Source organism: Hyla sarda, chromosome 11 (genome assembly GCF_029499605.1).
Source record: "Hyla sarda isolate aHylSar1 chromosome 11, aHylSar1.hap1, whole genome shotgun sequence".
NCBI lineage: Eukaryota > Metazoa > Chordata > Amphibia > Anura > Hylidae > Hyla > Hyla sarda.
This window is the reverse complement of record NC_079199.1, coordinates 14176168-14193606: the sequence shown is the minus strand read 5'-3', so window position 1 is coordinate 14193606 and position 17439 is coordinate 14176168. Positions and strand designations below refer to the sequence as shown.

Sequence of the window (17439 nt, the reverse complement as noted above, 5' to 3'; positions counted from 1 at the left end):
TCTCTGCTGACATCTCTGTCCATTTTAGCAACCATGCATAGCAGATGCATAGCAGATGTATGCTAAGGGCAGCATGGTGGCTCAGTGGTTAGCACTGCTGCCTTGCAGTGTTGGGGACTTAGGTTCAAATCCCACTAAGGACAACAATAAATAAAGCGTTATTATTATTATAATAACGTCAGCAGAGAGAACTGTGCTCGTGAGGTCATCAGAGAGCATTCCAAAAAGAAAAGAATTTCCTCTGTAGTATTCAGCAGCTAATAAGTACAGGAAGGATTAAGATTTTTTTTATAGAAGTAATGTACAAATATGTTTAACTTTCTGCCACCTTAAAAAGGGGGTTATCCAGGATTTTTTTTTATTTTTTTTTTTTATATCAACTGGCTCCAGAAAGTTAAACAGATTTGTAAATTACTTCTATTAAAAAATATTCATCCTTTCAGTACTTATAAGCTTCTGAAGTTGAGTTGTTCTTTTCTGTCTAAGTGCTCTCTGATGACACCTGTCTCGGGAACTGCCCAGTTTAGAAGCAAATCTCTTCTACTCTGTGCAGTTCCAGAGACAAGCAGAGAGCACTGTTGCCAGACAGAAAACAACTCAACTTCAGCAGCTGATAAATATTGAAAGGATTAAGATTTTTTTTAAAAGTAATTTACAAATCTGTTTAACCTTCTGGACCCAGTTGATATAAAAATAAAAGTTTTTTTCCTGGAATATCCCTTTAAAGTCAGTGTTTCCAACCAGGGTACCTCCAGCTGTTGCAAAACTACAACTCTCAGCATGATTGGACAGCCTTTGGCTGTCCGGGCATGCTGGGAGTTGTAGTTTTGCAACAGCTGGAGGCACCCTGGATGGGAAATACTGCCCTATGCCAAGTCCAGGGGATGAGGGGGAGACTAATGTCTGTCTGTAAGTCCTTTCTGAAGTAGCCATTTAAAGGGCTACTCCGTTGAAAACATCTCATCCCTTATCCAAAGGACACACCCCCTTCCATAGACATGAATGGAGGGGCGTGACATGACGTCACAAATGCGGAAGCTGCAAGCTTACGTGTTCCGGATGTCGCCGTTGCTGGCCCGGAGACTGTAGGGGTCCCCAGCGACGGCACCCCCACGATCTAACATATTATCCCTTATCCTTTGCATGCTGGGAGTTGTTTTGCAACAGCTGGAGGCACCCTGGTTGGAAAACACCTATGACAAACCTGTGGCTCCTCGGCAGTTGCAAAACTACAACTCCCATCATGCCAGCATGATGTGAACTATAGTTTTGTGACAGCTGGGGAGCCACACGTTGCACTAAAGGGGTACTCTGGTGTAAAATAATATTTTTTCAAAACCATCTGGGGCCAGAAAGTTAAACAGATTTGCAAAATTACTTCTATTAAAAAATGTTAATCCTTCCAGTACTTATAAGCTGCTGTATTCTCCAGAGGAAGTTGTTTAGTTCTTTCCAGTCTGACCGCATTGCTCTCTGCTGCCACCTCTGACCAAGTCAGGAACTGTCCAGAGCAGGAGAGATTTGCTATGGGGATTTGCTCCTGCTCTGGACAGTTCCTGACACGGACAGAGGTTTCAGCAGAGAACACTGTGGAAAGAACTACACAATCCTTCCAGTACTTATCAGCTGCTGTATGCTCCACAGGAAGTTAGATTTGTAAATTACTTCAAATAAAAAATCTTGTTTAACTTTCTGGAACCAGTTGATTTGAAGAAAAAAATAAAATAAAAAAATAAAATATAATAATAATAATAATACTAGTTATCCACCAGAGTACCCCTTTAAGGCAATGCAAAATTCCTTCCACAATGAAGTTCCTATTATAAAGAAATAGTGGAATCTCAGCCCTGTACAGCAGAAGATCTAATGAGACAGAGGTGGTTTTCTCCTTGATCTGCAGCCGATCCCCCCCCCCCCTCAAATCATTCAGCATTAAAATCACTTGCTCCCATCTTGCCCTGCTTTTACATGTCGGTAAGCCAACTACCTCTCTTAGCCTCCTTATAATTTATTTTACACCATACAGCTCTTAGATCATTCGGCTTTTATCACCCAAAAAAAAAAAAATTCCCGTATTTTCCATCTCATCCCATTATCTATACTTTTTGTCTCCCGCATGTATTATAGCTGGTCTCATCTATCTGGCTCGCCTATTATTCACTCAGCGCTTTCTGCAAATCCCATTAGTAAATTAACTTTGGCAAAAGGATCCTTCGATTGATCGGCGCTAATGCAGGACGGCGGCCTCTGCAATGCGTCGTTGTGGGGTCACCGTCCTACTCACATGCTGGGAGTTGTGGTTCTGTATATGAGAGCCAAAGGTTGGGAACCAGGATTCTATAGAGCACAAGAAAGCGTGGCCATCTCTTCTACAGAGCAAATAACTTCAACTCTTCTACATGCCTACTCTATAGCAGTGTTTCTCAACCAGTGTGCCTCCAGCTGTTGCAAAACTACAACTACCAGCGTGCCCGGACAGCCAGCAACAGCTTGAGATCTACAATTTGGAGACAAATGCATTAGATGGAGATGCTGCCTTCTTTGAGGGAACACAAGGCCTGATTTCTGCTCCACTAACTTTAGGCTACTTAGAGGGGTCACCAGTAGTTTTTCCGGACACGCTGGGAGTTGTAGTTTAGCAACAGCTGGAGATCTACAGTATGGAGACAAATGAATTAGATGGAGATGCTGCCTTCTTTGAGGGAACACAAGGCCTGATTTCTGCTTCACTAACTTTAGGCTACTTAGTGGGGTCACCAGTAGTTTTTCCGGGCATGCTGGGAGTTGTAGTTTTGAAACAGGTGGAGGTACACTGTTTGGAAAACACTGTTCTATAAAACAACATTGTATTTAGACAAGATGGAAAAGACATGTATCAAGAATAAGCATTCTTTACATCAATGTTTCCTCAACCTGTGGCTCTCTAGCTCTTGCAAAACTACAACTCCCATCATGCCTTAAAAGGCCTGCAGCTAATCCTTTCATAAGTGCTCATCAACCTGTGGCTCTCAAGCTGCTGCTAAACTACAACTCTCATCATGCCATGAAAGCCTGCAGCTTGTGTCTTAGATCAGTGATCCCCAATGAGTGTTTCTCCAGCTGCTGCAAAACTACAACTCTCTTCATGCTCTGATAGGAATGAATGTTTTGCAACAGCTGGAGAGCCAAGTGCTGGGGAATACTGCATAACATACCCAGCCCTATAGATACAGGGGATACACTATCTTTTATGGTTATGTTCCTTTTATTTTTTAATTATTATTATAAATTTATTTTTATTTATTTTTTAAAGGCACAGGCAAAAAAAAAAAAAGGGGGTTACACTATATTTTTTGGTTTTGTTTCCTTCTCAGGTAAAATACAATTTTATTTTATTTTTTTAAAGGCACACTCCAAATATTATTTAAATTTTAGAATCCAATTTCCTGTTCTTCTGCATTCCTCCCTCAGCTGGTAAGTGTTATTACTATGAGAAGATTTCAGAATATGCAGTCAAGTAGATTTTCCGGCCACACCAGAATACATTGCATGGTATAAAACCCATGCTGCATAGTTTACAGTGCACCAGATCCATTCTGCCTCTTATTTTCACTCGGGCCTTGACTGCAAACCCTATGATAAACTGCACCCCTAAAGGCCCACGCATTATCAGTGGATCTGCACAACCTGGAATCCTGATTAATTTTTTTGCAAAATTTTAAGCAGAAATGAAAGGGGAATAGAGAAACAGATGATTTATTCTAAACAGCACCTCTCCTGTCCCCAGGTTGTGTGTGGTATTACAACTCAGTTCCATTGAATTTAAAGGGGTATTCCAGGCCAAAACTTTTTTTTATATATCAACTGGCTCCGGAAAGTTAAACAGATTTGTAACTTACTTTGATTAAAAAATCTTAATCCTTCCAATAGTTATCAGCTTCTGAAGTGGAGTTGTTGCTTCCTGTCTAACTGCTCTATGATGACTCACGTCCCTGGAGCTGTGCAGTTCCTATGGGGATATTCTCCCATCATGCACAGCTCCCGGGAAGTGACATCATCATTGAGCAGTTAGACAGAAAACTTCAGAAGCTAATAACTATTGGAAGGATTAAGATTTTTTAATAGAAGTAATTTACAAATCTGTTTAACTTTCCGGAGCCAGTTGATATATATATATATATATATATATATATATATATATATATATAAAAAACAAGTTTTTGCCTGGAATACCCCTTTAATGGAAATTAGCTGCAAAACGGCACTGCTTTTGAAAAAAAGAAAAAAAAAAAAAAGATAAAAAAACAGTTCTGGTTTTCTAATCCTGGATATGCAGCCTAAGGGTACTTTCACCCGCGCAGATTTTTTAGCAGGTTTTCCGTTGCGTATTTGAAAGGGGGCGTGATCTTCTCGGCTGTCTGCAGCAGATTTTTCGCGGTGGAATTTACGCAGCGGAAAATCCGCCACAGTCCCTACTTACTTCAATGGGGCTTGCGGCGGATTTTCCGCAGTGTACATTCCGCTGCGGAAAATTGGCTGCGGACAGCCGAGAAGAGCCCGCCCACTTTCAAATACGCAGCGGAAAACCCACTAAAAAAATCTGCGCGTGTGAACGTACCCTAAGGCTGCATTCACACGGCAGAATTTCTGCACTGCATTTTGCATGAATTTAGAGCCAATACACTTTAATGGGATTCCGCTGTCCCATTCACACAACAGAATTTCTGCCCAAGGAATTTCATTGAAGTAAATTGGCTATAAGTTCATGCTGAATTTTCATGCAGAAATTCGGCCGTGTGAACCTGGCCTAAGGCTATGCTCACATGGCGGAATTCTGCAATTCTGCTCAAATTCTTGTCTGCAAAGCCTGCAGCGGGATTTTTGCAGAATTCAGCCGAAATTCCAAGCCCCACTGAGTTCATTCTGCAAAAATGTAAAGACAGGACTTTCAGTTTTACGGAATGCTGAAGTTTCGCTGCAGAAATTCCGCTGTGTGATTGGGACGGCGGAATCTCATTGAACACAACTGCTTTCAATTTTGGTGGAATCCCGCACTGAAATTCTGCTGTGTGAACTCAAAGTCCCATCGATAATGGGCATTTCTGATTAGATTCCGCCGAAAGAATAAACATGTTCATTCATTTGGCGGAATAAGGATCCACGTTGGAAGAAAAAAAAAAATAATGACATGTCCTAGTACAGTGGTCTCAAAACTGTGGTCCTCCAGATGTTGCAAAACTACAACTCCCAGCATGCCCAGACAGCCCCCTTCCCACTAAGCCACCTCCAGCTTTTTTTTTTTTTTTTTTTTTCCAACAGCGGAAAAACGCACACATTTTCCTGCAAAAGAATTAGCAACTTTTGTATTTCAGTAGCTTTTAGGGCAGTTGTCTCCAAACGGTGGTCCTCCAGATGTTGCAAAACTACAATTCCCAGCATGCCCGGACAGCCGTTGGCTGTCCGGGCATGCTGGGAATTGTAGTTTTGCAACATCTGGAGGGCCACAGTTTTGAGAGCGCTGTCCTAGAGACAAGCCAAAAGTTTTCATAGGTCAGGGTCTGGGTGTTCAGACCCTCACCGATGATTTAAAGTGACCGGATGAGTGCTTCTCTCCCCAGCTCACTGCAATCTCAGTCTTATTGCAGGAGATGGTCTCCAGCAGCGAGACAGTAACGCCAACGGGCTGGGGAGCGAAGCGCACAGCAGAGCGCTTTTCTTGGCTGCATCTAACAAGCAGTGGACAACACAAACAAAATGTTTCTTTTTTTGCTTATAAAGTGTCTGTGCCTATTAAAATACACACGCACTGTAATACGCCTTAAAACCACATCCTGACTATTTCCATGGAAAATATGCACTTTCGTTTATATTTTGTATTCTTTTCACCACATTTTTTAGCATGGAAAAATGTGTATTACGCCTTCAATGCTTTCACCGAATTTAGCATTTAAAAAATAAATAAATAAAACACACACACACACACACACCAAATACCCATACAAATAAGCTGAAATAAACGTCAAACGTCACTCATTTATACAGGTTTTTCCCGACTACACTTGTTATACATGCAAAATGAGCCTCACATCATTAAGCTATATATTCTTGGCTTTTTGGGGTCTCTTTAAACATATTTGTGTTTAGTTTTTTAAAGTTTTCTTTTTGTTGTTTTATGCAAAAGTTTCTGCTTTAAAATTTCATGTGTTTTGAAAAGTATTTGCAAAAAAAAATTTTTTTTTTTTTTGCATGTAAAGGGCCGTATTATGTCCAAAATGTACCACAACATTTTTTATTTTATATATTTTAATAATAATAATTATATATATATATATATATATATATATATATATATATATATATATATATATATATATATACACATACATACACACACACACATAATAAATAACAATACACGTGAACTGAGTATTTTCATTTCCATTGTAACACAAACTTTTTTTTTGGCATAAAACCGATGTTTTAAGCCTCAAAATACATTCCCAAAAATCTGAGTTTGAACACAGCCAAAGACAGTAAAGGAAAAGGAGGTAGAGACAGGGAGAAAGAACCCCTCTGCATAGTACACCTGCCACGTTTTGTGGATTTACTCTTCCCTCTAATGTTACAATGATTCATAGTTAACTGTACACATGTATTTATACACCATTAGGTCAATGGTCTCCAAACTGTGGACATTCTTATGTTGCAAAACTACAACTCCCAGCATGCCCGGACAGCCAACGGCTGTCCGGGCAGGCTGGGAGTTGTAGTTTTGCAACAGCTGGAGATCTACAGTTTGGAGACAAATGCATTAGATGGAGATGCTGCCTTCTTTGAGGGAACATGTGGCCTGGTTTCTGCTCCTGCTCCACTCACTTCAGGCTACTTAGAGGGGTCACCAGTAGTTTTTTTCATTAAAAAGGAGACGTGGTCATGTAGGGGGGGGGGGGGGGGGGGGGCTGTGTGACCCTCGAGCCGCCTGCAGAAGGTATAATAGATACAAGCTGTATATGTGTGGTGCTCAAAGTAAACAGCTTCAGTCTGACTTCCTGAGTGGAGACGGTTAAACCAGCGCACGAGGGGCCTCATTGTGGGGGACGAACTTCAAAAGGAAAATCTGTTGACTCTTCTGTAGCCTAGTACTATTCAGGATTCCAAATAAAAGAAACCTATTATTTAGTATCAGGACTATCCCTATGGTGACAGCATTGCATTCCCCTTCATGTCCAGGCTGCACAATACACCCTCATGTTCCTTCTCCATAGTGCAGTTCATTGTCATCCTGAAACTTTGTTGTTTCAGGGTTTGTTTCGTCGACTACTAAAGTTATAAAGAGTAAAAGTGACAGCATAAAATTTTATTTAACAGCGCAAACCATCCAGACAAAAGGGTATTCTACACTGTTCTGATGTATAACACCTTGTTACTGTGTATTCCGATGCGTTTTTCTGTAATTACTCCCAACGCAACCTGCAAGTAACAATGTATCTCAGATCTGCACCTTGCACAGTTTATAACATTAACCAGTAAGACAAACCAATAGTTAGTAAAATCTAAAACCAAAAAGATACACATTAGTTGGTAGGCGGCAGTTTCTGGGTGTGTCGCGGGACCCCGGTCACTGTTCTTAAAGCGGTATTCTGGTGGAAAACTTTTTTTTTTAAATGAACTGGTGCCAGAAAGTTAAACAGATTTGTAAATTACTTCTATTAAAAAAATCTTTATCCTTACAGTACTTATTAGCAGCTGTATGCTACAGAGGAAATTCTTTGTCTTGTCCACAGTGCTCTCTGCTGACACCTCTGTCCGTGTCAGAAACGGTCCAGAGCCGCATAGGTTTGCTATGAGAATTTTCTCCTGCTCTGGACAGTTCCTGATACGGACATCAGGTGTCAGCAGAGAGCACTGTGGACAAGACAAAGAAGAAATTCAAAAAGAAAATAATTTTCTCTGTACTATACAGCTGCTAAAAAGTACTGAAAGGGTAAAGATTTTTTAATAGAAGTAATTTACAAATCTGATTAACTTTTTGGCACCAGATGTTTTCCAACGGACTACCCCTTAAAGGGTACGTACACACTGCATTCCTGCACCAGTTAATCCTATAAGTTGTCATCCTGCCAAAAAAGTGATGCTGCCGTATACTGTTAATGGGAGCCGCGGTCCCAGTTTACCTCTATGGCTGAACAGAGTCTTTCTGAACATATATGTTCTTTTTCAAAAGTGCAATAGCCCTTGTTATGAGACCGCTTAAAATATCGGATACGTCTTAAAAGGAGTCACCAAGGGCGACTGTTGAGCCGTAGAAGTGAATTTATTAAGGCTATGTTAACAAGGGTGAATTTCTGCATGGAAATTCTGCAGTAAATTCTACAGAAATAAATTGCCCATTCACTTTAAAGGGGTACTCCGGTGGAAAACTTTTTTTTTTTTTAAATCAACTGGTGCCAAAAAGTTAAAACAGATTTGTAAATTACTTCTATAAAAAAAAAAAATCTTAATCCTTCCAGAACTTATTAGCTGCTGAATACTACAGAGGGAATTATTTTCTTTTTGGAGCACAGAGCTCTCTGCTGACATCTCTGTCCATTTTAAGAACTGTCAAGAGTAGGAGAAAATCCCCATAGAAAACATATTCTGCTCTGGACAGTTCCGAAAATGGACAGAGATGTCAGTAGAGAGCTCCAAAAAGAAAATAATTCCCTTTGTAGTATTCAGCAGCTAATAAGTACTAGAAGGATTAAGATTTTTTAATAGAAGTAATTTACTAATCTGTTTAACTTTCTGGCACCAGTTGAAAAAAAAAAAAAAGTCAACAGGTAGGAACACAGTGTGGACGTACCCTAAGTGTCCATGGCCCGTATGGCTGATCGGCTGCCGGTTTAAGTTAAGCCACATGGGCCATGGACAAGGGCCAAGTGATGTCCCCGGCGTTCAGCATGTGGACCAGATATGTTGTAATGTCCTCCGCGTGCCTCGCACTGTATTCTGCTGTGGAATATAGCAAACACGTAGAAAAAATATCATCTACAGCACATTCATCCCATGTAATCTTACCATAAGGTAAAATCTCCAGCTCTGCGCATTAAGGAGTTAACCAGCGCAGACAACCTATCACCTTGGATTTGCATCTGTTCTATTTTCAGCTTTTTTTTTTTACACCCACATATACAGTAAGAGACACCTTCTGGGCACCTATAAATATTCATGAACAACCCATATTTAGGAAGGCATCTGCTCATTATATGACATCATCCGGATGAGAAAAGGGCAAAGAGTTTCATCAATCATCTCCATTGCCAAAAGGATCCTCAGCCCTTCCTATGTGGGATCTCGATTTTACACTTTTCTAGTATTACTCCTAAAGTGTGCCTGTTTACAAAAAGGTTTTATACAATGTAGATACCACCTTTACATGTATATTTGTAATATACATTGATTAAAGGTGAAGTCTATATCTAGATTGATTAAAGGATAAGTTTTAGATTTGGGGGGGGGGGGGGGGGGAGCGTCCCCCCAGCATTCTCCTCTACAGGGCCCCAGCTCTCCCCTGGAATGCAGCGTCGCAACCCCTGCCCGAAATGGGGGCCGCCACGCCCCTCCATATATCTCTATAGGAAAGCCGAAAATAGCGAATGAGGTCCTCGGCGCACAGGGCCCCCGCTTGTCCTCGGCGCACAGGGCCCCCGCTTGTCCTCGGCGCACAGAGCCCCGCTTGTCCTCGGCGCACAGAGCCCCCGCTTGTCCTCGGCGCACAGAGCCCCCGCTTGTCCTCGGCGCACAGAGCCCCGCTTGTCCTCGGCGCACAGAGCCCCCGCTTGTCCTCAGCGCACAGAGCCCCGCTTGTCCTCAGCGCACAGAGCCCCGCTTGTCCTCAGCGCACAGAGCCCCGCTTGTCCTCAGCGCACAGAGCCCCGCTTGTCCTCAGCGCACAGAGCCCCGCTTGTCCTCAGCGCACAGAGCCCCGCTTGTCCTCAGCGCACAGAGCCCCGCTTGTCCTCAGCGCACAGAGCCCCGCTTGTCCTCAGCGCACAGAGCCCCGCTTGTCCTCAGCGCACAGAGCCCCGCTTGTCCTCAGCGCACAGAGCCCCGCTTGTCCTCAGCGCACAGAGCCCCGCTTGTCCTCAGTGCACAGAGCCCCGCTTGTCCTCAGCGCACAGAGCCCCGCTTGTCCTCAGTGCACAGAGCCCCGCTTGTCCTCAGCGCACAGAGCCCCGCTTGTCCTCAGCGCACAGAGCCCCGCTTGTCCTCAGCGCACAGAGCCCCGCTTGTCCTCAGCGCACAGAGCCCCGCTTGTCCTCAGCGCACAGAGCCCCGCTTGTCCTCAGCGCACAGAGCCCCGCTTGTCCTCAGCGCACAGAGCCCCGCTTGTCCTCAGTGCACAGAGCCCTGCCCGTACACCCACACATTTTGTCTACACACCCAGGCAATGGCTGAAGGTACAAGCCAGGATTTTTATTTCAAATGAAAGATACACTTTAAAAGGGAACCCATCACAAAAGCTTCAAATGAGAACTGGAAAACATGCCCCCTACTGATGACAAGAACACGTCCCCCCAGATTGAATGGATCAGCAGTCGGACATTTTGCTGCTACCCCATTAAAACTAGGTGACATAGGAACTGCATTCTGGTGATGGGTGTAGGGCCAAGAGGTTGGACCTCCACCAATAAGACTTTCATCTCTCATGCTGTCAATAGAGCGTTAAGTGTCCTTCATGGGAAAACCCATCTACAAAACATACCAACAAAGGATGCACAAGACATACTATTACCTGGCACCTTAATAGGTGGGATTAAAAAGGTTATTTGAGGAGTCCTAAGAAGAACCTTGGAATCAATAGATGAATAGAGCCTAGCCAGGTGGCAGATTCCCTTTAGGGGAGATCAGGATAATCCTTTTCCATATGTCATATGTTTTAGGTGTGAATCCAGGTCTCCAGTGCTAACCACAGAGGTGCCATGATGTCCTTACAATACCAGCTGATCACGTGGGTTCAGGCACCCAGTCCCATGGCAATAAATTGCTTCATAATTGAGAGTTGTCTTGGGTGGACAATCCCTTTAAAGTCACCTTTAAAGTGGTTCAATGCACTAAGGCAGTGGTCTCCAATCTGTAGACCTCAAGCTGCTGCAAAACTACTACTCCCAGCATACCCGGACAGCCGTTGGCTGTCCGGGCATGCTGGGAGTTGTAGTTTTGCAACAGCTGGAGGTCCACAGATTGGAGACCACTGAACTAGAGTAATGTCAGGAAACTAATGTTCTAGGAACACAAGTCCATAGAATGTTCTAAGAAATATTAGAAGGTGCGGGCAGGATTTTCTCGAGGTGCCCCCATAACAATGGCCTAGTGATCTTGTGATAAAGAGCATCTTACAATGAAATGTGACCTGATGAGAGAAAGTGTTGGAGAGAAGAGCGAGCTTCTGGACAGGACGTGTAATGGAGCATTCTTCATCCTTCTATGGTAGTCTGCCCCAAGCTCGGACATTTACAAGTGACATTTAAGCCATATATGACATAATCTGCAAATAAAGTCAGACAGCGGATCATTGTGCCGAGCGTTTCACAACGCCTCCACAAATACAGAGAGAGGGGAAAAACGCTCAAGGATAAAGATGGGGTCAGCCAAGATGTACTTTTTCAATTAAGTGTACCCCCCCACCCCCCAAAAAAATAAAAAATAAAAACACATTATATAAAAGTGTGCGTGTATATTTTTTTTATTAATAATAATATTAAATAATAATTAGTATATATATATATATATATATATATATATATATATATATATATAAAAAATATATATATATTTTTTTTTAAATAATAATAATAATGATAAAAATAATGTATATATATATATATATATATATATATATATATATATATATATAGCAAAAAAAAGGATATATATATATATATATATATATATATATATATATATTATATATATATATTTAGGAAAGCAAGGTATAATGGTGGCAGACTAATAAGCTCACACCAATATGACATGTAATATACTCAGCACATTTTCCAGATATTATTCTCACACCAATATACCATATATTATACTCCTACACCATGTATTATACTCCTAGCAGAAATACCGGATATTATACTCACACCACATATACCAAGCATCATACCCACAATACCTTGCTCAATACATTGCTCAATACCGCACATCATGTCTATTTGTACCATGTTTTCTTTCTGCCTCAATAACTTACACCCCTGACCCTGATAGCTGTTGCACCACTACAACTCCCAGCATGCTAAGATTGCAAAATGCATGCTGTGAGTCAAACCAATGCACAGCTGTTGCAAAACTACAACTCCCAGTATGCCAAGACATACTGGGAGTTGTAGTTTAGCAACAGCTGGAGGCACCCCGATTTAGAAACACTTGCTTTAGCGCAATGGGCTACAGTCATGATCTTGTATCGGAATGCACAACGTGGAATATTCTTTTTTGCAGAAGTAACAACATATCTGACAAGGGGTCAGGGTTCAGAAATGACAATGAACCCCTGACCCAAAAGCCACAGACAGTAGGAGAAACATTAACTAACTCCGCGTCATACATAATAACACTGAAAGTATAAAGCGGGACTCCGGCACGCGCTGCATTATGCAACAGTTCTACAGGCAAAAAAAGAGTGGAAAATAGAGTATCAATCCTCTGTGTGTGAAGTTACGTCATCCGGAACGTGCGGAGCTCAGATACTGACATCTACATAAACAGGAAGGACAATGCTGTCCGCCATCTTTCTTCCATGTCTAACCCACCATACAAACGTATAAAGTGGCTTCATGTCTATAGTAATTCTCCCGCAATCCCACATTATAAAAGCGGTTCGGTCCAAAATTAAAAGCACAAAATATTAAAAAAATAAAATGTATAAATATATCTGGAAGGTCAGTTTGTTTCCAAAAATAATGTACATTAGTTTGGGCATTTTCGTTTTTTCAAATCATGTGATTCTTTCATCACATGACTAAAGGATTTTTATTGAAGAATTGGAGAGGGAACGTGCCTCTCTATGTATACATTGATTTTTGTGTCTTTTTTTTTTTTTTTTACCTATAAAAATCTATGGAAGGAAAAAATGCCAACATTTCATGAAAAAAAAAATACCCCAGGGCTTGAGAAAGGTCTCATTGTGGAGACCGAAACGTAGCACCATCCACATGATGGGGGAATAAGTCACAGCTTTTGAAGCTAGTCTGGAGTGCTGCTTCTTCTTCAAGGGATACAGGGTCCCATCCCAAGTAGCAGAGCACCCACCTGGACCTGGAGTCCTATTCACAGTGCCGGCCCTTCCCTCACATTGCATTATATATGTTTTCCAACGGTGTACCCCTTTATAACTACCACGAAAGGGTAAAAAAAAAAAAAAAAACACACCCAAATAAAAAAAAATTAAAAAGCTATGGGCGTCTGGAGTTTCTTGATTTCCTATTGACTCCCAGCCCACAATGTTTTTTTTGCCCACCAAAAAAAGCAATGCGGCAAGTATGACTTTTTTTTAATTTTTTTTGGCATGGGGGGGGGGGGGGGGGGGGCTTGACAAAAACTCCATGTGTAATCCCAGAACATTACTTTTCTACAACATAGACTCTAAATAACTTTTACTTATGATTATAATGGTCACATCCCATCCGCCATAGTAATGCTCTCATATAGGATTCCTTTTTACGATCTGCCCACGCCTCGCGGTCACGGATGAGAAATGGGGACGTGAGAATCTGCCTTGTGATCTTTGTCCAAACTCAGGCTTTCCAGCAGCGGAGAGAATGGAGCGATTTACTCATTCCCTGTGTCACTGAACCAGAGAGAGGAGAACAGGCTGAGCTATGTATAGCACAGGAGGAATGTGGCTGCAGAGGATGGCGGTATATCATGGGGAGCCATAGGCAGCAGGATGAGCAGGAGCTGAAGCATGCAGTCACTGTGTAAACACTGGGCACACATGCCACCTTGTTGCTGGGCTCCAGGCTGGGTGGGAGTTTTTGGAGAACCCTATGATGTAATGTTGGGGGGGGGGGGGGGGGGGGTCAAAACAACTTTAAAAAGTGTACATGTTGTCAACAAAAACTTTTTATATAATGTAGATAATACCATTACATGAATATTTAATATAGATTGGTTAAAAAGTGTGTATATTTTTGTCCCTGCAGCTATTGTCTGTGTGTCTCTATGAGGAGTCCAAATACAGGAAGTGAGGGCAGGACAAGCGGGCCTCTGTGCACCGGAGGACAAGCGGGCCTCTGTGCACCGGAGGACAAGCGGGCCTCTGTGCACCGGAGGACAAGCGGGGCTTATACCGGAATATCGGTATAAATTATCGGCTATCGGCCTGAAAGGTCGTAGATTATCTGTATCGGCCCTTTAAAAATAAAAAAAAATAAAAAATCGATATCAGTCGATCCCTACAATGTATATTACAAATATTCATATAATGTTATTTTCTACAGTATATAATTTTTTTTTTGTTGATGACAGGTACATTTTAAAGAAGACTCATACTAGGCCACTTTCCTGCAGAGGTGATACATCTTATTAGGTTGTGGATGACCGAAAACCATAATTTCCAATTACAATATTAATGTAGGTAAAATATGAGAGAGTGTTCTAGTATTTTTAGAGTCATTAACAACCTTTGCTGGCTCCACTGATGGGCCCCTGCCCTGGCACTACAGACGGGCCACATTAGATAAAGTGATACTATTCATCAAACCTATTGGGTACCTTCACAAAAAGCAGAATTGTGCTCCTAATCTTCCATTCTTGAGTATGGCTCCATTTTGCATTTGTACCAAATTCCCTGATATAAGTGGATTTGGCGCAATACTAAACAAGAGAAAGCTGGCGGCACAATTCTCTATATGTTGGAAACTAGTAGCGTACATGTGTGAAATGAACAAAAAAAAAAAACGTCTCTAAAAGCCACTGGCGTCCACTGCAGGGCAAACAGTGTTACATTTAAAATATGCACTATGGCCTATAGCAGTGCTTCCCAACCAGGGTGCCTCCAGCTGTTGCAAAACTACAACTCCCAGCATGCCCGGACAGCCAAAGGCTGTCCGGGCATGCTGGGAGTTGTAGTTTTGCAACAGCTGGAGGCACCCTGGTTGGGAAGCACTGGCCTATAGAGACCCTTCTATGGCATCCACAAGCATATAGACAGGGGTAAGGCCTTTAGAAAATCACATAGGAAGCATTGTACATGCAAACTATAGTGCACGCAACAACACAATACCGCACCTCAAAACACCTAGTCCTGCGCTCACAGCTAACAGGTTAGTTACAGTGTTTCCCGCAGAGTCCCAGGTTCACGTCTTCAGACCTTTATAGTTTTTGTTCCATGTTTTTAAATTTGGATAAATTAAAAGTCAGGTTTTAATCATTCCTCCACATTTGGGAGCTGGACAACGTTGCACGTTTTGGGAGGCGGAGGCGGCCCGCTCAGTCCGAGCTCCAGCATTTGGACATACTGTTGGTGTCCCTTAACACCTTGTTCACATTGGTTGGCGAGCTGAGCTATGTTATCCTTTCATTTTTTGCGACGTCACTGAAGCCTGGAGGAGCTGTGCCTCACCATGCCCCGCACGCACGCACTTCCTGAGTTTGGTCTCCTGCCAGGCCAGGAGGAGACCAAACTAACTGTCTGACTTGCGGCAGGGAACAGAACAGAGCCACCTTGTGGCCGTTTTTTCAATCACATTGAAAAAACATATAAGGGTTAAGCATTGTAACAGCAATTAAATAGCAAAGTGTCTTATAATTACATAAAACTACATGTAAACTGGTGCCAATGTTTTACGAGTAATAACATTTACTAAGATAGTCTAAACCTTGATTTGGACATAAAACATTACTTGTATTGCTATGTTTAGTAAGATTGGCATGAGGACTGCTCATGGGTTTTCATTTACTGTACTGTTTGAGTCACTTTTTAAACCACATGTCCTACAACGCTGCAATAAATGAGAGGGCACAGCTGTACGGTGTCCATATTAGGACATCATCAGCGATCAGATAAACCTCCGTCACACACACCCCAGACAAACCTCCGTCACACACACCCCAGACAAACCTCCGTCACACACACCCCAGACAAACCTCCTAAAGTGCTGCCCTCTTTGTGCCTGCTGATTGCGGCAATCCATCGCTACTACCAGACACACTGTGATGTGCGAGTTACCCTGCAGTGTACTCGCACACATTACGGCCGCTCTCTGTGTAGCTCAGGGAGCCAGGGGAGCGACCGCGATGTGCGGATACACTGCGACTCGCACTTCACAGTGTGTCTGCTGGTAGTGGTGGATTGCCACTATTAGCAGGCACAAAGAGGGCAGCACTTGCGGATCTGCTGACAAATACGCCCATGTGAATGCACCCTTAGTGTAGGGTCACACGTGCCTATTTTGCTGAGCGTTTTCTGCAGCTGATTTGGCTACCCATTGATTTCAATGGGTAGGAAGGTATGCAGCAGCAAACACACGGCAAAATACAGCATGTGTGGCCGAAAATGCGCGGAATGTCCGCCGGAAAATACGAGTGGACATTCTGCATATCCATATGATTCGGCAGAACTAGGATCCCATGGAAATGCTCCATCTGCATAGATGGCAATGTATTTCCTAACCAAATCTGCTGAAACAAATCTGCTGCTGAGCAAGTTCAATGTGTCTGCGTATGCTGAAAATCAGGATTTACGTAGCAGAAACAGAAATACTGCCACGTGCACATTGCAGCAGAATCCCACTGAAATCAATGGGACTCTGCAGCAGTAAAAATTTCAGATCGGCATATTCCTGCCAAATTTTGCTCGGAAATAACTGTGTAAACATTGCCCCAAAGGGCATTTTCCAAAGAGTTTTCTGGTGCATTACTAATGTACTATCAATGACTAGCTGTAGGCAGGTGGACTATGACACCCTCGCCAGGAACGTCCAGTCCCCCATATCCAACAGAGAGGGGTCAGTGCACATTACTCTCCATCCTACAGAAACAGTCCATAATAATGCTATCCTATAAATGTAACCGCTGCCCTTCAGTTTTCAGCTTCAAGCACTATACAAGCCGTCCACTGTGCTGGGGAACAACCTTAGGGTACATGCGTACGTTTTTGCAATACAGTTCCCATATCAGATTATTGATGAAAAACGGATTCCTCAAAACCTGACTAAACTGTATCAAAACGTGTGTACAAATTTCAACCTGTATATGGTTAAAAACCGTATAATGTTTGAAAAACGATGTCTGTTTGCATCAGTTTTTTTTAAGAAAAAAACATATATACGTTTTTAACTTTTCATTCCATTTTGAATAAAGTTTCACTTTGAAATTCCAATTAAAAAAAACTGTGCAAAGTCAAAAATCGTATGGTGGAAACAGGATGGAACTGTACGAACATATGGTTCCCATTGACTCCCATGTAATATAAAAAAA

The 17439-nt window shown here is 42.3% G+C and overlaps 1 protein-coding gene across 7 annotated transcripts in view; it reads right to left on the bottom strand.

The window, feature by feature from the left end:
- EML1 (EMAP like 1) overlaps nucleotides 1-17439 on the bottom strand; it is a 99740-nt gene that overhangs the window by 63761 nt on the left and 18540 nt on the right. The gene's annotated exons all lie outside the window — the stretch shown is intronic.